The following is a 20,749-nucleotide window of genomic DNA, read 5'->3' as shown; positions in this document are numbered from 1 at the left end:
AGGCATACCCCACTTTTAAGTACACAATGAGGTTTATTTACTAAAGCTGGAAAGTGCAAAATCAGGCTCACTTCTGCATAGAAACCAATCAGCTTCTAACCTCGGCTTGTTCAATTAAGCTTTGGTAATAAAATCTAGAAACTCATTGGTTTCTATGCAGAAGTGAGCCTGATTTTGCACTTTCCAACTTAAAAGTGGGGTATGCCTGTAGTAGAAATACCCTGAAAAACCTAAATAGGCACTCCCATAGCTGTATATCTACAGTGTGAGATTTAAAGAATAGCTCCACTTTTGTTGAGGAAAACGCATACATTCCCCTCTATGTACATTGCAAGTATTTCCACAAACTTTTTTTTGCGGATTTCTACCTTTTGTTATTCTGAAGAAATTGCTATTTGTTTGTCTTTATCCACCAGGACAAGAAAAAATGTTTCACTTTTTGTCTCTGTTCCCTCTGGTGAGATTTATGTTCAATTCCAGTCCCTCTGACTGATTGTCTTTAGGATAGGAAGTGAGATTAGTGAGGTGAGTGTGAAATTAATATTGCCTGTTTCCACCCTACAATGAACCCAAAAAAAAAATATTTGGCAAGTTGAGCTTTCTGGTGGGGTTAAGAGTATAAAAGCATTATTTATGGTTTAGGTTACATTAATTCCTAACCTAAGTGCAGGCTGATCAAAAAGTAAATCTAATGCCGCGTACACACGGGCCGACTTTTCGATGGACTAGGTCCGGCGGACTTTTCAACAGACTTTCCGACTGACTTTCCAATGAATGGACTTGCCTACACACGATCAACCAAAGTCCGACGGATTCGTACGTGATGACGTACGACCGGACTAAAATAAGGAAGTTCATAGCCAGTAGCCAATAGTTGCCCTAGCGTTGGTTTTCGTCAGTCGGACTAGCATACAGACGAGCTGACTTTTCAATAGGAACTGGGTCCGGCGGAGTTCCGACATAAAGATTTGAAACATGTTCCAAATCTAAAGTCTGTCGACTGAAAAAGTCAGCTGCAGGTCCAATGAAGCCCAAACACAGTCGAATTGTCCGCCGGACTCGGTCGGACCAGTCCGGTCGAAAAGTCTGCTCGTGCGTACGCGGCATAAGAGAGCCCTTCACTTGTCCAGGTTCATGTTTGAAACAAGATGCCTCTCTTCACATACTCAAATTAAAGAGTAAGCAGCCCACCTTTATTATGCACTTTAACCTTGTTATTTTGTGAGTGCAAAAAAATGTTTAGGTTTTTATCTCTATGTGGTCTGCAATATATCTTGTGTCTGCTGCCTTGCAGTCTATTAAAAACACTACTTCATAAAGGTGTTCAGGTAGAACTGATTGAAGGTAAATATAAGGACACAGCTAGATTCCCAAGTCCTTAGAAAAACTCTGGGGAAAACTAACTTGTACTATGCAACTTCCCTTGCAAAGTGAACAGCCTATTTGTCCTTTGTGGGACAGAAGTAGCCATTTAGTGAGCAGAACTAAACATTCATAATAGTTGTTAGCAAGCTCAAAAAATAATGAATGCCCCCTGAAGACACGCATTCACATGAAATACGCTGGACAGGGTAAAGTCTTCAGGGGGCTACACGCTGACGTCTTGCCGCCACTTCCACGCTTGGAACTGTTGGCTCTCTTTGCAAGTGCACTTGTTTTTTTTATTTGTCATGACAATCGTATTACTGGCATTTGGATGAAGCATTTTTTTTATGTGGAATCTATTCTTTTTATTAATATACTACACTATATTTGGTCCCCTGCTTATGGCTGTGTGATGAGTGTATTTTCTTCTGACTGTCCCCAGTGGTGAGAATAAGTACTGCGAGGTATCCTCATTGTGAGAATGGAGCTGGTTGACCACGTGAATAGGACCACAAGTGGAAGACACTTTCTTTGCGGTGGTATTTATCCCATATTTTACATTGCACTTTAGTCACACTGATTTATTTTTTATTATCATTTTTGAATATTGTGGATACTTATTGCACATTATGAATGCTCTGTTAATAGCACATGCTTTAAGATTATAATATTGTATTTTTGGAGGTGCTGCATTATTTTCTTTGTTGGTTTGTTTGGGTATTGTATATATACCTATTGCAAGCTGCCCATTTATTTTCTTTAGCACTGACCCTTTTTATATTTTCAAATATTTAATACATACTGTTGGGACGAGGGAGGTGAGTCAATTATTCAGTTGTGGGTGTAAGTTTCACCTACTAATGCCCCGTACACACGGTCGGATTTTCCGATGGAAAATGTCCGATCGGAGCGTGTTGTCGGAAATTCCGACCGTGTGTGGGCTCCATCGGACATTTTCCATCGGATTTTCCGACACACAAAGTTGGAGAGCAGGAGATAAAATTTTCCGACAACAAAATCCGTTGTCGGAAATTCCGATCGTGTGTATACAAATCCGACGGACAAAGTGCCACGCATGCTCAGAATAAATAAAGAGATGAAAGCTATTGGCCACTGCCCCGTTTATAGTCCCGACGTACGTGTTTTACGTCACCGCGTTTAGAACGATCGGATTTTCCGACAACTTTGTGCGACCGTGTGTAGACAAAACAAGTTTGAGCCAACATCCGACGGAAAAAATCCTAGGATTTTGTTGTCGGAATGTCCGAACAAAGTCCGACCGTGTGTACGCCCTATAAGTGTTGTAATAAACTGCCTTTTTTAAAAGCAAAGCTGTTAAAGCAGACTTAAAAAGTAAAGATTTTATATGTTATATGGAATATCTAGAAATCTTAATTGTGCATTAGTTGGCATGTGAATATGCCTACTGTCTCATATATGTATATCCACACTGTGATGTACTGCTGTCTCTGACTGCTAGTTTTAGATTTGGAGTAAGATTTGAAATCACTACTGTACTGCTTTGACTAAGATGGAGGCCTCCACAGAGGGATGCAGTGCTGAGCAAGCAGTGGTAAGTCAATAAAGTCAATATTGAGGAAGAATCAGCTGCAGGGAGACCACAGGCAATAATGGTGATTAGTCCTTTGCCCTCTACCTGCCTTTTTGGGTACAGCTTCCAGCTTCTGTTCCTCCTTGAAGTTTATGTTAATCCAAAACCTTTATCTTTTTTTTTTTAGTTTTGGATATATTGGGGAAGAGTTAGGGCCTCTGTCAGGTTTTTACTGCTACCTGGGGCTCTTTTAGAGATATTCAACCTCACTTCCTGCCCTACTGACTATTACTGTTTTACCAGACAGTAAGTAAGGGTGACTCTTCAACAATAACACAGAGAGGAAAAAAAAATATTTTATTTAGTAGAGCAGGGGAAGGTAGAGAACCCTTGTTAGATTTGTATCTGTTTTGCTGTGGAAGTATTTCCCTCACTTCATTTTTGGTGAAAGCAGCGTCAGCAGGGCAGGAAGTGACAGAACATCTCTGTAACTGAGCCCTGGGTATTAGTAAGACCCCATTAGGAGTTCTAATCCTTCCCCCCAATATATCCAAATCTAGAAAAAACTGTTTGTCTGGACATACACTTTAAGATTAAATAAAATGGCTGTAAATGTACATATGGAATTTATTTATAATTTCATAATATTAAATATGTAAATTCATAATTAACTAACACAAATGAAAACATTTTAAATGTTTATTTTTTTGTTCTGAGCATTTTAAAGAAGAATATATATATATATATATATATGTATATATATATATATATATATATAGCAGACATCTCCTTTAATTCACGATTGAAATGTCTCATAACTACATTGACCAATGCATGAAACAAAACAGGTAATTATTTGGATTTAGCAGATCTAAAGAAGGACACATTCATTTTCTTGAAACTTGAATGCAAAATCTGTGTTGAAAGTACTGTATATAGGTTAGTGGGAGCAATCAAGGCCAGCTGCAGGAAGGTTTCGAACTGCAAACATTACTATCAACCCAGTAATGTGTGCGAAGGCTTATGGTATCCAACACTAGAAGGGGGTGTCACCCGGAGACCATACTATACAGCACTTATATGCACAGGCTCAATAATCAAGCTTGCTATTATAATAGGGCAGCCAGGATGTCACAAAAGCCGGAACTTCTGCTTAGCAAATATTTGCTCTTACAATTTTTTTGTGTTATCAAGTGCTTATTACCAATTTTTCAGCCCAAAAAATAGTAATTCCCCATATATTTATATGCATTTGGATTGCAAAAGAATAGAACATTCAGAAATAGAATATTTTGTGGGCTATGATCTGTACTGGTATACATGGTGCCAAACTTGCACAAAACAAGCTTATAATGAAATAAAACCATTATAGGTATACAAGCCCTGCAGTGGACAGGCTGCTGCTGTACAAACTGTACCAGTCTATACTGTTTTAATCCATCTGGATACCAGTTGCTTTCATTATCCCATCTGTTCAGTATCTGTTAGTTCCTAATATGAAGAGGAGTCTTGTTTCAGTTGCAGAAACGTGAGGGCAACTCAGTTTAGATAAACTCATGTGTGCAGCTGTTCAATTTAATATTAAATTATATTTATAAGACAACAGCAAGTCTGCCAAAAGGCAACAGAAAATTGCCAGCATACAGAATATACAGGCAGAAAGCAGCAGTGACCATTGCAAGCAGTTAGGAGTCCAAACTAAGGCCACACAGGGGGGGGGGAGGGAATGCAAAAACAGATTCGAGCTTACAAAGCACAAAGGAGAGCGAGTCACCCATCATGCACCTTCTATCAATTGGCATTCTCAGATATCATATGAGCAGACAGGATGCTGAATACCTAGGCTTCCGAATGCTGTACATCCTGAAGAGCTTCTGTGTATTACTATAAAGCTTACTAGGAGTGAGGGGAAATAGAGGATCCGGTTACTAAGCACAATACTACTAGGACAAGGGTTAGGCCTTATTTTTTGCTTCTAAATAACACACATATACAGCATGCAAAGACGCTAACAGAAAAGAATATCTACAGATATTACACAAAGGGAACAAATATTAGTCGAATGATTGGTTGCTTGATATTAGTTAAATATGTAAAGGAAAGACAAAAATAAGATTCATGTGTTGATTACTAACTGTATAACAATCAGATATAGTTGTTAGTACGATCTACAATATTTATTGAAGAAACTGAAAATATAATGTGCTTTTGAATGTCATAGCAAAGCGGTGAATACAACAAGGGTTGGCTAAAATCTATTTAAACCTATTATGAAATACCTGCCGTTCTCTAAACCCTTCACAAGATACTAGTTCTCTGTCACATTGGTTCTTCAGCTTCAATACTTGGAAATATTATGCAGGCCAGGGTTTCCTACTCTACCAGTTGCATACTTTTCCAGACCTGTTGTTTACTGATGCATCAGTGTGTTGGTACTAAAGGATGAAGGTATTTCCCCACAACCACTAATCAGATTGCAGACTTTCAGGACAGGTTTGTGAAGATTCTATGATACATCATCGCTATGTGGGGAAGCCTTGCCTTGCATGTTATTGAAGTCAGCAATGCTTCACCTCATTCACTAAGCTAAAGAAAAATTCCCTTGTAAAATGAACAGCCTATTTGTCTTCAGTAAACAAACCTTATTGCCTTCCTGCCTTGCCCTCTTCCTCTGGGTGGGGTCCTTTTAATATGTTAGCCATTTTTATGACCAGAGGTCATTGATTCCTAGACCAGCCAAATTTAGCAGTGTAGGCATGTGTCAATTAACTTGACAAGACCTTTTTATTAATTCACATGCTTAAAAGAAAAGTTTAGGGATTTTTTTTTAAAAAGAATCATACTTACCTAGGTGGATGCAGCATTGGTCCAATACTGCATCTGTCTCCCGTCAGCTTTAAGACTGAGAACCAAGTGATCAAACACCATTGATCGCTTGGTTCTTAGGCTCCATTCACACCTATGCAGTTTTAGTGCTTTTTGCATTTTGCAGATTTGCACTACAGTCCATTTAACATTGTTTCCTATGGAACACGATCTGTAGTGCAAATCTGCAAAATGCAAAAAGCATAAAAAATGCATAGGTGTGAATCCAGCCTGAGGCTGGATTCACACCTATGCATGTTGCTTTTGAGCGTTTTTGGAGGTTTTTTTTTCATGCTTGCCGCGTTTTTGAGCCGCGTTTTTGCCGCGTTTTTGCCGCGATTTGCGTTTTGCGTTTTTTTTTTTTTTTTTCATTTTTTTTTACAGTCTTACAAAAAAATTACAAAAAAAAAAAAAAAACGGCAAAAACGCACCAAAAACGCATCAAAAACGCTGCAAAAAAGGTGCACTTGCGTTTTTGATGCTTGTCCATTGAAAACTATTACATGCAAAACGCTGCATTTTGCATGAGAAAAAGTCCCCAACCCTTTCCAAAAACGCGGAGATACAAAAAAGCATTGATGTGAACATGTTCCATAGGAACCCATGTTAAAAAATTCCCGTGCATTTCTGCAAAATGCAAAATGCATCAAAAAACGCGCTAGTGTGAATGGGGCCTGAGAGCTTCTCGAGCAGAGAGCTGGTGACTGTAAGTTACCGCTCTCTGCTCTCCCCCCCCCCACGCTCACTGGATTGCTGGGCTGTGGAGGGGGTGGGAGCGGATGGCCCAGGCTCTCAGCGGCCTTGTGAGGTCAGCCGACAGCAGGCTTCGGTCCACTGTCTCCTGAAAACAGGTCACAGGTGTGCAGAACGAACTACACTCCTGTGATCCACAGGAGAACTACACATGCACTTTGACTTTACGTCTCCTTTAAATATGTTTTTTTAATATTTTTAAGGACATATAAGGGTGTTATTTGGTATGATGTTTATATAAAACCCATCAGTTTTTTTTTAAACATAGGCTTTATTTATTAATTAACGTATTCATATTTATAAAGTTTTCCAAAGGCTTTTTGTCAATAAAGTATCCAATTTGCATGTGATTATGATACCACTGAGATTCCCTTGCAATAGTTTCAGCATATAGATAAAGCTTAGATGAAAGAGGCTGAAGCATAAAAGATAAAATAAGCTGATGGGTAATTCTTCTCAACAGCATCTCCAAAACATTGAAATATCAATTTTAGCAGTGATGACACTGTTACTCCTAAAATGTAACAATTAGGCCCCATTCACACTAGCGCGTTTTTTGATGCATTTTGCATTTTGCAGAAATGCACGGGAATTTTTTAACATGGGTTCCTATGGAACATGTTCACATCAATGCTTTTTTGTATCTCCGCGTTTTTGGAAAGGGTCGGGGACTTTTTCTCATGCAAAATGCAGCGTTTTGCATGTAATGGTTTTCAATGGACAAGCATCAAAAACGCAAGTGCACCTTTTTTGCAGCGTTTTTGATGCGTTTTTGGTGCGTTTTTGGTGCGTTTTTGCCGTTTGTTTTTTTTTTTTATTTTATTTTTTTTTTTTTTTTGGAATTTTTTTGTAAGACTGTAAAAAAAATGAAAAAAAAAAAAAAAAAAAAAAAAAAACGCAAAACGCAAATCGCGGCAAAAACGCGGCAAAAACGCGGCTCAAAAACGCGGCAAGCATGAAAAAAAAACCTCCAAAAACGCTCAAAAGCAACATGCATAGGTGTGAATCGAGCCTTAGACTGTTCTTTTTTTCTGCAAAAAAATGCATGCACGGTGTTTTTCATGTATTGCAATGGCTCTAGTTTACACCAATTGCAGTCAGTTCCAATCAGTTTCCTGTCAGTTTCTGCACCAGAAACTGACTGGAACTGACTGCACTGGCGTGAACTAGAACCATTGGAATACATGGAAAACACTATGCATGCATTTGTAGGGCCAGTTCACACCACAAAAATGCATTCCGGATACGTTTCGGATCAGTTTTTGCTTTCAGTTCACACCACAAAAATGCACTCCGGATACGTTCCGGATCAGTTTTTGCTTTCAGTTCACACCACAAAAATGCACTCCGGATACGTTCCGATCAGTTTTTGCTTACAGTTCACACCACACGCAGTTCCAGTGCGTTTTTGATACAATTTGCTAGGTTCCAGTACTGTTCTGTGCAGAAAAAATGCAGCATGCCCTACTTTTTTTTTGTACCGGAAACCGACTGGAAACTGGCTGCACTGGTGTGAACTAGAGCCATTGGAATACATGGAAAACACTGCATGCATTTTTAGTGCAGAAAAAAGCGCATGGAACTGCTTTTTGGTGTGAACTGGTACTGGGGCTTTAAAACCACTTTAATTATGAGCACTATTTCTGTTTTCAGAACAGAAATTTTTGAGAAATCAAAGATTTTACAGTTGTCACCGAAACAGAAAAATGGGAGGAATTTTCCAGTGACAACTGTCTAAGAGAGATCTTTTGAAGAGATTTAATTTCACATTATGTTGTGTCTCCAGGACTGGAAGTGAAATCTCCCCTATGGGAAAAAAAACACATGACAGGGGTTTTAACCTTTCTTTACCGTAGTCAAAACTAAAGCATAAACATAGTTTAAGAATTATTTGTATTGGCAAAATATAAGTATGCATACAATATCTCTTACCCGATGGACTGGATGGGTGGGAAAGTTGAAAATCACTGTGGTAGTCAACACTACGACAGTAATAGTTGCAATCTTCTGGGTCCTGCTCAGGTTCTGTGTGAGTGGTTTCCCCTCTGCACATAGAACACGGGGGTGCTTACTTGGCAACACCACCATTCACATTGTATTTTTTTTCAGCCTTGAGAACCAGAGAACCTTGTATTCATTGAAAAAAAAATACAAAACATTCTATAAATGATGGCTATGACAAGCCTTCTATAATTGGTGGCAATCTCAACCAAGTAACCACCTGTGGAGAGGGGAGGACATTTACACGCAAACCAAGCACCAGCTACAACAGTGATTCTCAGCTTCCACAGCGACCCATCAGGTATGAGATATCCATGCTTACATTTTGCCAAGCTGGACCAATCAATGCTCTCTTCAGTGAACCCCTCCACAATCTAAAATTCATATGATTTACAACATGCAATGAAAATGTATACAAACCTTTTCTTTCCACGGAAATACATTGCCAAGAACTTAAATGCAGCTATTACCCACATTTTAAAGAAATTCTGCCTAAGTTAAAGGGGTTGTAAACGCTCGTTTTTTTTCACCTTAATGCATCCTATGCATTAAGGTGAAAAAACACCTGGCAGTCACCGGCCCCCCAGCCCCCTGTTTTACTTTCCTGAGCCCCTTCATCTCTTTGGCAGGGACGATGTTGTCCCTCTCTCCATGGGGTCCTGGGTCTTGATTAGATAAATTGATAGCAGCGCAGCCATTGGCTCCCGCTTTTGTCAATCAAATCCAATGATGCGGGCACGGGGGTTGGGGCTGATATTAAAGGGAACCCTGCACCTAAATTAAAAAAACGGATATACTCTGAAGAGCAGTATATATACTTTATGGCCTGCCCTATATACACAGAAAAATTGGGCCTTACGTGTTGGTGGTGCCAGAACACTGTAACCCCTCACAGTTACTCTTGTTGGACGCAGGAACGGGGCCTGCTGTGAAATATTATATCAAAAATTGTAATTACATGGCCCTGTTAAACAGGGGCAGAAAAATTGCGCCTTTGGTTTTGGTGGCGCCAGAACACTGTAACCCCTCACAGTTACTCTTGTTGGGCACAGGATCGGGCCCTGCTGTGAAATATTATATAAAAAATTGTAATTACATGGCCCTGTTAAACAGGGGCAGAAAAATGGGCCTATGGCTTTGGTGGCGCCAGAACACTATATCCCCTCACAGTTACTATTGTTGGGTGCAGGAATGGACCCTGCTGTTAAATATTATATAAAAAATTGTAATTACATGGCCCTGTTAAACAGGGGCAGAAAAACTGGGCCTTTGGTTTTGGTGGCGCCAGAACACTGTACCTCGTCACAGTTACTCTTGTTATCCACAAAAACGGGCCTGCTTAACCATTATTGTAAAGATTGTAATTACATGCCCCTGTTAAACAGGGGCAGAAAAAATGGGCCTTTGGTTTTGGTAGCGCCAGAACACTGAAAGCCCTCACAGTTACTCTTGTTGGGTGCAGGAACGGGCCCGGCTGTGAAATATTATATCAAAAATTGTAATTACATGCCCCTGTTAAACAGGGGCAGAAAAATTGGGCCTTGGGTGGTGGTGGTGCCAGAACACTGTAAGCCCTCACAGTTACTCTTGTTGGGTGCAGGAACGGGCCCTGCTGTGAAATATTATATCAAAAATGGTAATTACATACCCCTTTTAAACAGGGGCAAAAAATTTGGGCCTTGGGTGGTGGTGCCCTAAACCAAAAATATTGTTGGAAGCTAGCATCATCAAGATTACGGAGGAATAGGATAGTCAGCATAGGCAGTCTTCAAGGAATCCCAGATCCATAGCAAATTCAATCAGTTACATCAGCATCAGGCGCTTGATAGCTGCTGATCCAAGACTGATTCATTTTTATGAATGTGAGCCTATCAACGGAGTCTGTGGACAGGCACACTCTTTGATCCATTACAAACCCCCCAGCAGCACTGAATGTGCGTTCAGAAAGCACGCTGGATGCAGGACAGGCCAGTAGCTCAATTGCATATTGAGCAAGTTCTGGCCAGTGGTCCATACTCAAGACCCAGTAACCCAGTAGATGCTCTGTTGGAAAGGTCTCCAGGTCTGCTCTTGTCCCTAGATATTCCTGCACCATATAATACAGACGCTGGTGATGGTTGCTTGAACCAATCTGACCATGGCGCTGAGGACTGAAAAATTGTTTAAATGCATCGGTCAGCCGGCCATCTTCTCCACCGCTCTTCATCTGACTGAATGAAGCCTCAGCAACATGTTGTCCAGCACCAGGAAATGGTAACCTCCCAGGGTCTGGAAATGCACTACACAAACCTTTCTTCAAGGCCTCCTGAAGATGTTTAATCTTCTGCTCCCTCTGCGAAGGCAGGATGAGTTCTGCAACTTTACCCTTGTAACATGGATCATGAAGGGTTGCCAGCCAGTAATAATCCCTCTCCTTGATACCACAAATCCTAGGGTCCTTTCTCAGGCTTTGTAGAATCAGGGAGGCCATGCAGAGTAAGAGGCATTCGATTCTGAGTCCTCTGGGTCAATAAGGATCACATTATCGGTAACTACCTCCTCCCAGCCACGTACAACTCCTTGGGTTTCTGGGGACTAAAAACTATCCCTTGAAGACTGCTGCTGAGTGTTATCCTCTACATCCATGCTGACACAATCCTTCTCCTCTTCTTCCTGTGTGTTTGGCAGGCCCTCAGGAAATCTATCTGGATAAAGGGGGCCTTAAGAGGAAAAGAAGCCCTCCTCTTCCTCCCGCTGTTCTGCCTCTAGTGCCCTGTCCATGATTCCACGAAGTGTGTGCTGCAGCAGGAAGACTAGAGGGACAGTGTCACTGATGCATGCATTGTTGCTGCACACCATCTTTGTGGCCTCCTCAAATGGTGACAGGACAGTGCATGCATCCTTGATCAGTAGCCACTGTTGTGGCAAAATGAAGCCAAGCTCCCCTGACCTTGTCCTGGTGCCATACTCGCACAAGTACTCATTGATTGCCCTCTGCTGTGTGTGCAGCCACTGCAGCATTGCCAACGTTGAGTTCCACCTGGTGGACATGTCACAAATAAGGCGGTGGGTGGGCAGGTTGCATTCCCTTTGAATGTCAGCCAGCCGAGCACTGGCATTGTATGACCGGCGGAAATTACCACAGACTTTTCTGGCCTGCCTCAGGAGAGCTTGTAAGCCTGGGTACCTGGTCAAGAACCTCTGCACCACCAAATTCAGGATGTGTGCCAAACATGGAACATGGGTCAACTGTCACTGTCGGAGATCGGAGAAAAGGTTGGTGCCATTGTTGCATACAACCATTCCTGGCTGAAGCTGGCATGGTGTCAACCACCTCCGAGCCTGCCCCTGCAGAGCTGACAGAATCTCTGCCCCAGTGTGGCTCCTGACCCTTAGGCAGACCAACTCAAGCACCGCATGGCATCTTTTTAGCCTGACTGCTTGCGTAGCCCCTTGAACGCTTACGGAGCACTGCTGGTTCAGAGGACAAATCTGCAGAAGAGGCCATAAAGGAAGAAGAAGAGGAGGGGGTGGAGGAGAGAGCTGTGGCAGAATCACCACTAGCATTTTGGAGATGTGGTGGCGGAACAAGTTTCCAACAACACTGAACCCTGTTCTGCATCCTTCCCAGCTGCCAGCAGAATTACCCAGTGCTCCGTGAAGGAAAGGTAACGTCCCTGCCCATGCTTGCTGGACCTTGATATATAAACCTTACTGCTGACCGCCCTTTCCAACGAGGCCAAAACATTGCCTTCCACATGCCGATAGAAAGCCAGAATGGCCTTCTGTAAAAAGAAATTGCATTTTGGAACCTTCCACTGAGGTACAGCACATTCCACAAATTCACAAAAGGGGGCAGAGTCTACCAGCTGAAAAGGCAGCAGTTCCAGTGCTAGAGACACTGAGCATGTGGATGGCTGGGACCAAATTAATTTTTTTACTGTTCAACTGGGGTAGGGAAATTTACCTGCTAAAATCAATTGGTGGTGTACTGCTAGCAGATTGGCTGCAAGTACTTGGGAGACCTATTGCTATACCTTCATTCCTCTCAGTGCAGGTTTTTGAGAGGACTGGAGGTATAGTAGTGTTGGAGATCCCAGATGAGGAGCAAGGAGAAGTCTGCCTTTTTCTATGATGTGGGTCTTTCACATACTGTTGCCAACGGACTGTATGGCAGGTTGTCATATGTCTGATCAAGCGTGGTGTCCAAGCAGCTGCTGTTCTGGCCACAATTGATCCACTTCAGACACAGATTGCAAACAGCAACGGTGCAATCTGTTGCACAAGTGTCGAAAAAGGCCCACACCAAGGAACTTTTAAAAGTCAGTGGGGAGTCAGCAGCACCCTGCACCTGCGGAGCTCTGCGGTGTGATGCAATAGGGTGGCTGCCCTTAAGCTGCCCCCTAGAGGACATCCTGCCTCTTTGGAATGGTGCCTCCTCCTCCTCCTCCTCCTCCTTCTTCTGTCTTCTCTGAGACACCCAAGTACAGTCACTGACCTCATCATCCCCTCCCTCCTCGTCACTGGAGCAAACTTGGCAGTATGCTGAAGCTGGGGGAACATGACTGCCAGTTTCTTGTCCTTCTGTGGCACCCCCTCTCTCTAGGCTGACGTTACTCCTGTCTTCAACCTGTGAACCAACATTGGAGCCTTCAAATCGCTGCGCATCCTCCAACAGCATATAACCAACACTGTGGTCAAATAATTCTGGGAACTCCTCCATGCATGATGGTGGGGCTATGGAAGGAGTGACTGTGGACAAGGAGACGATGGAATAGGCCGCTTTGGCAGCTGTGTTGGAAGGCAAACTACTCTGAGCCTGGGTGACAGAGGATGAGGAGGATGAGGACAGCTTTGTTATGCACTCCACCAATTCTGCATGTTGTGGCTCAATAACACGGCCAGCAGCAGAAAAAAAGGACAAGCGTGCCCCATGGCCACCTGCAGAGGATGCATCATGTCCATGACCACCACTGTTGACTGTAGACACAGAGGCTGGTTGCCCTCTTTTAGTGAGCTTCTGCCTCTCCTTGGTTACACTGAATGCAGTGTATGTACACTGAGTAAAATTATAAACACAACACTTTTGTGTTTGCCCCTATTTATCATGAGCTGAACTCAAAGATCTATGACTTTTTATATGTGCACAAAAGGCCTATTTCTCTCAAATATTGTTCGCAAATCTGTCTAAATCTGTGTTAGTGAGCACTTCTCCTTTGCCAAGATAATCCATCCACCTCACAGGCGTGGCATATCAAGATGCTGATTAGACAGCATGATTATTGCACAGGTGTGCCTTAGGCTGGCCACAATAAAAGGCAACTCTAAAATGTGCAGGTTTACTGTATTGGGGGGTCTGAAATCCAGTCGTTATCTGGGGTGACCGACATTTGCCTCACGCAGTGCAGCACATCTCCTTCGCATAGAGTTGATCGGGTTGTTGATTGTGGCCTGTGGAATGTTGCTCCATTTCTTTTCAATGGCTGTGCGAAGTTGCAGGATATTGGCAGGAACTGGAACACGCTGTCGTATATGCCAATCCAGAGCATCCCAAACATGCTCAATGGTTGACATGTCCAGTGAGTATGCTGGCCATGCAAGAACTGGGATGTTTTCAGCTTCCAGGAGTTGTGTGCAGATCCTTGCAACATGGGGCCTTGCATTATCATGCTGCAACATGAGGTGATGGTCGTGGATGAATGGCACAACAATGCGCCTCAGGATCTCATCACGGTATCTCTGTGCATTCAAAATGCCATCAATAAAAAAGCACCTGTGTTCGTTGTCCATAGCATACGCCTGCCCATACCATAACCCCACCGGCACCATGGGCCACTTGATCCACAATGTTGACATCAGCGAACTGCTCACCCACACAATGCAACGGGATTCATCTGTGAAGAGAACACCTCTCCAAAGTGCCCAGCGCCATCGAATGTGAGCATTTGCCCACTCAAGTCAGTTACAACGACGAACTGCAGTCAGGTCGAGACCCTCATGAGGACGACGAGCATGCAGATGAGCTTCCCTGAGATGGTTTCTGACAGTTTGTGCAGAAATTCTTTGGTTATGCAAACCAATTGTTGCAGCAGCTGTCCGGGTGGCTGGTCTCAGACGATCTCGGAGGTGAAGATGCTGGATGTGGAAGTCCTGGGCTGGTGTGGTTACACATTATCTGCGGTTGTAAGGCCAGTTGGATTTACTGCCAAATTCTCTGAAACGCCTTTGGAGATGGCTTATGGTAGAGAAATGAACATTCAATTCAAGGGCAACAGCTCTGGTGGACATTCCTGTAGTCAACATGTCAATTGCACGCGCCCTCAAAACTTGCGACATCTGTGGCATTACGCTGTGTGATAAAACTGCACATTTTAGAGTGGCCTTTTATTGTGGCCAGCCTAAGGCACACCTGTGCAATAATCATGCTGTCTAATCAGCATCTTGATATGCCACACCTGTGAAGTGGATGGATTATCTCGGCAAAGAAGAAGTGCTCACTAACACAGATTTAGAGAGATTTGTGAACAATATTTGAGAGAAATAGGCCTTTTGTGTACATAGAAAAAGTCGTGGATCTTTGAGTTCAGCTCATGATAAATAGGGGCAAACATAAAAGTGTTGCGTTTATAATTTTGCTCAGTGTATATATATATATATATATATATATATATATATATACTAGACTGTATATATATATTAATACACCGCCTGAAGTGTATTAGAAACAGTACACCACCGAATGCACTGTAGATATAGGCTACACTGGATGCAGATTAATATCGAGTAAACACTGAATATAAAGTCTATGCTAAATGCAGAGTATATATATATATATATATATATATATATATATATATATATATATATATATATATATATATATATATATATTAGACATATATATATATAATATATATCAAATACACTGCCACTAACTGAATAACCTAACTCAAGCTATCTCTATGTACACGCCAACAACACTACACACGGCCGCTATGTAAGCAGCCTTATATAGTGTGGGGTGTGGGCCCTTTCTCCCTGAGCCATGATTGGCCACAGGCACCCTGCCTTTGGCCAACTATGGCTCTCTCAGCAGAGCTCACTCTGATTGGCCAAAGCAGGCATACAGCAATGCACTGCGATCTTGCAGTGCATTATGGAGCGTTCCGCGGTGCTCGATTTTCCTGCGAATGCCCCATATGTTTGATTAGTTTTAGAACAAACGAATACCCGGTGTTTGAGTCGAACTTACGTTCGACCAGAACCGCGGGATCATCCCTACTCCCAATTAACTGTCTTCCACCACCAGAGCCTCCTCTCTGTGACAGCAGGTGGCATTTATGTGTGTTTGAGCTTTGGGGTGCACACCCTAATGCAATAGGCTGCGAACACCTGTGGTGCTGGCTATGGGATGCAAAAGCCCCTCTGCCCCCAAGTTCAGTCCTACCATGAGTATAAAAAATTGTTGTCTATAGCAACCAATCAGGGTGCTTATGTCATTTTTTAGTGCTAACATTCATAAATTGATCTGCACTATAGTCACATTTCTGAGCATTTTCTATATATGTCTTGGCAGGTACATTATCTGTGCACATCACACATGCTGAAAGCACCTGGTCATTTTGCATAAATTGTCCTCGTACTTTCAAAGGCACATGAAAGAGCTATACACATTATGGCAATCCTGAATTCTGTAAGAACCAAAAATACATCCAGATTTATTTTTAGTGCGTTAGCATTTAGGACTGCAGTGCAGATTTTATATACATTTCCCGCTGCATTAACAGTTTGTTTTATTATGTTAGGGCTTCAGGGATGATTTAACAGATTTGCTACTTAGAGATTTTAACTACTTGTTGGCAGTTAGCTAATTTGCAGTACACTAATATCAACAGCTGCCAGACTCTCATTGACTTTTAACAGGCTTTTGGATTTGGCTGTACATTACTCCAGGCACATAAACAAATGCCTCTTCATGGACACATGGATATGTGTATCGTTAGAATGAACCCTAATCTCCCATGTAGACCTGGGCTTATGGTTCTTTTAGATTGGAGAGCATGAAATGCCTGCAGAGTCAGAAGCAATGGACACATAGTAATGGCATTAATTTTTAGTAGGAAGAAGAATTAGGCTATTGCAAATGCCATGTAATATGGAAGTCCAGTTTCTATGTGACTTTGTACCTAAACTCTGTACATGTTATACACTGGTATATATTTCCGGATTGTGACTTGACAGCTAATCCAAGATATTAGGTGGTGCAAATAATTGTTCTGTAAAATACTAAATTTTTCTTCAGTAAACTGTAGCTTTTGCTGATTTTTATTGATTATTTATGGAGGTAGTATTAAAAGATATCTAAAATCAAGAACAAAAAGTTGATATATTGCAGCTTACCAGTCCTTATTTTCAGTGTGTGTGTTAGTTTTCTTTTTTCAGACTAGGTACATTTTCAGCAAAAATAGAAAATACCTATTTAAACGCAGGTTCTTGGTCACTTCCTGTTATATGAGCTAAAAGTTCAAATATTTTTGCCTGCTTATATGAGCTAAAAGTTCAAATATTTTTGCCTGCCTATTGGGAACTACTAATATCCCTCCCCATGTAATGGTGATGAATAGAAGAGGGATCTCTCCATAGTCCAAATCAGGAGAGGAGCCTGCAAGCATGGGCGCTCCCACTGAAATTGGCATTCTGTGGGGGCACCCGCCAAAGAGGAGGGGCCTGGAGCGCCAGCCAGGGACTCCAGAAGAAGAGGATCAGGGCTGCTTTGTGCAAAACCTTTGCACAGAGCAAGTAAGTATAGTCATGTTTGTTATTTTAATTAAAACAAAAACAAGGCTTTAGTAACACTTTAAGAACCCAAAGCATTAAAAGAAAACAAATGCAGCCACATCTAAGGACTTTGAGCTGCAATATATAAAATGTATGTTTTTGTGTGTAGATACTTTGCCACTTTAAGTGCCACTTTAAGGCACTATTTTTGTATCAAAGCACTTCTCTGAGTCATGCTTGTAACTCCTTAATGGGTTGCTTTGTAGTACAGATATTTTGTTTGTGTTAGTATGCTGAAAACAGAGTATTATTTTAATATACTGATATGGGCAGTTCCCGGGTTACAAACAATGTAGTTCAAATGAATACGTTTTATATGAAAAGATGAACAATTTGGCTGTATACATAATGGAAAGTTGCATTGCACCTTTACTAACAAAGTGCATGCTCACTTGTCCTTTAAGGCCCCATTCACACTAGCGCGTTTTTTGATGCATTTTGCATTTTGCAGAAATGCACGGGAATTTTTTAACATGGGTTCCTATGGAACATGTTCACATCAATGCTTTTTTGTATCTCAGCGTTTTTGGAAAGGGTCGGGGACTTTTTTTCATGCAAAAAGCAGCGTTTTGCATGTAATGGTTTTCAATGGACAAGCATCAAAAACGCAAGTGCTGCGTTTTTGCAGCGTTTTTGATGCGTTTTTGATGCGTTTTTGGTGCGTTTTTGCCATTTTTTTTTTTTTTTATTTTTTTTTTTTTTTTGTAATTTTTTTTTAAGACTGTAAAAAAAATGAAAAAAAAAAAAAAAAAACCGCAAAACGCAAATCGCGGCAAAAACGCGGCAAAAACGCGGCAAAAACGCGGCTCAAAAACGTGGCAAGCATGAAAAAAAAACCTCCAAAAACGCTTAAAAGCAACATGCATAGGTGTGAATCGAGCCTAAGACATTCTCAGATCGCTAAAACAAGCCACTGATTGGCTGTGAATGTTCACATATGGAAACATTCCTGTTATGGCAGAGAAGTGGCTCTGGTTTACTAAAGTGAGGAGATCCTGTATCTGATTAATCAATGTAATATAAGATGATGCAAACTTGTGTTCATTATAAGCATTCAAACATGTGCAGGGATTTCTGAAAGAAAATAGAGCTTCTTCATCTGACTGGAAGTCAACAACATGGCTACTCTTCTCCTTACTTAACAAGGATCACTTCCTAAGCATGCAGCTTTTTAATCTTTTAATCCCTTCCTATGTTAATGATCTTGCTATGACAGCACCATCTTAACAGGTCTCCCGTTTCAGGGTTGTTCCTTTCCTTTGCAGCATCCTATGGAGTCACCTTTGAATGCCGGGACTAGAGCTCTCTGTTTCTACACTGTGTGCAGCAATAGAAACCCATAGACCCACAGCCTAGGATGACAAGGCACTCCCCTGTGCCTACCTCTTCCTACCCGTCCCCCATTCTACAAGCCAACAGACAGGCTCCAGACTGCACTGTCCACTGTTATCTCTTTCCTGTGAAATTTGGAAATTTAGAGAAGCAGTACTGAGAGAGCAGGAGCCAACAGCAATGAAAATTGTTAACGGGTGGGTGGGCTAAGAATTTTAACAAATAGTTTACTAGGGAATATTTATTTTACTGTCCTCGGTGTGATTGGCTAAAAATGAAAGCTATAATATAGAATCAGATTGATGTTGGTTTGAATCAAACCAAAGATATTTTTGTAAAGAGCTGAATAAAGCCAGATCTATGGACATTGGGTTGTACCTGAACAATGCAGATAATTATTGAACACGACCATACCAAGAGTGAATTTGGTTTTACATTGTAACATTAATCTGGATACTGACAGCCTCGGGTAAACACAATATTTTGCTTAACTAGTAAAATGCTTCAGGCATTTAAATGGAATAAAAAAGGAAATAAAAAATAATAAACACTTTATGTAGCTGCTTCATCATATAAAAATTAGCAAACCACTAGAGAAACTTTTTTTTGCTGTAGTAGCAACACAACCGCGATCTGTCAATCATGGCTAAATATGGTGGAGTAAAACCACATGTACAATATCATATGTTAATGGAGAGTGACCTAATGACTAATCGAGAGTACCAGTGTTTCATGTTTCATCATAAATACTTTTCAGGGACTGCTGATTTATTTACTGCTAAATGCTTGCCTCATCTGCTTAGTTATGGACAGGATAGAATTACAACTCATCAAATGCTGAAAATAATATCAGATATTCAATTCCTAAAGCATTATAAAAGTGAGACTGGTGGCAGACAAGTTTTCTGTTTTGCTTAAACATTCTAGTATTTTTCCATGAAAACAATACAGGGAACTAACAATGTAAAGTAACTCCGAACAAACTGCAGCTTTCTGCAAAATATTGTAATTTAACATAGGCTACATTGGCATGGGTAATTAGGTACATACAGCGGATTCTTGTGGCAAGAACTAGCGGATTTTTGTTGCTAGGATCACAGGTAATGCAAAAAGATTACATACAGGTGTGATTATCTGTCCCTAATCAAAAAACAACTTGTCTTGATTGTTGCCACAGGAATCCATTGTATGCATCTAATCACCTATGTAAATGTAGCCTTACAGGCTTGCATATAATTCTGCACATTACTATTCTTTGCAGTATAAATAATAAAATAACTGCATTAAAGCTGAACTCTGGGCATAAAAACTGTCATTTAAATATATTTCCCAATAGCCACAGCTTATATAAATAGACTTTGTGTGCACTAAACACCTTTGCAAACCCAAATATTACCATCTAAAAGCTGCAGTGCCATCATCACATGGACTGTGCAGAGAGCAGAGCTGTGGGAAGGGCCCAGCAGGCCTGCTTGCAGAAAATTACAGGAGGGGGCGGAGACAAGACCAGTCACCCTGCACAAGGAGAGAGAACAGCAGTGACCTGTATTGATTACATGAGGCTCCTGCACAGAGACGGATTTCACACTGGATTACTGAACAGATCTGGAGGACATACACAAAGCACACCACGTTTCAAGTAAAGAATACACATCTTTTTTATTTAGACAAAAAATGCTTACCCTGGAGTTCAGCTTTAAAGCATACTTGTTATAAATCCAACTGAACTCTGTGATCTTCTAAAACTAAGCATATGGTGAAAAAATGCACAGGGCAGAGGTTACCTTTGATGAAAACGATCAGTAGATCCAGAGGTATAGACAACTAAAATCATAAACAAATCTCAACTTTTTTTCTGTGAAAGTTAAGCTTGAACTTGCTTATTCCCAGTTATAATATCTTTAAAGTGGAACTAACATTGAAAACCAAAATTACGAACAGGCTGGCTATTTTTTGCCTGTTCGCAATCCTCTGCAGAATGTACAATAAGCTGCACATGGTCAGTGCCTGTGCTTCCAGGGATGAGTGCACTCCTGCGTCGGACAATTAAGATGGTCGAAAACG

General features: G+C 41.3%; 1 protein-coding gene across 1 annotated transcript in view; it reads right to left on the bottom strand.

Annotated features, from left to right (window-relative positions):
* The window catches only part of KCNQ5 (potassium voltage-gated channel subfamily Q member 5), a 746,121-nt gene that overhangs the window by 53,128 nt on the left and 672,244 nt on the right, over positions 1-20,749 (bottom strand). The gene's annotated exons all lie outside the window — the stretch shown is intronic.

The sequence above is a fragment of the Aquarana catesbeiana genome, linkage group LG04, assembly GCF_042186555.1.
Source record: "Aquarana catesbeiana isolate 2022-GZ linkage group LG04, ASM4218655v1, whole genome shotgun sequence".
In the NCBI taxonomy this organism is placed as follows: domain Eukaryota; kingdom Metazoa; phylum Chordata; class Amphibia; order Anura; family Ranidae; genus Aquarana; species Aquarana catesbeiana.
The sequence above is the reverse complement of the archived record's forward strand: the minus strand, read 5'-3'. Positions and strand labels throughout refer to the sequence as shown.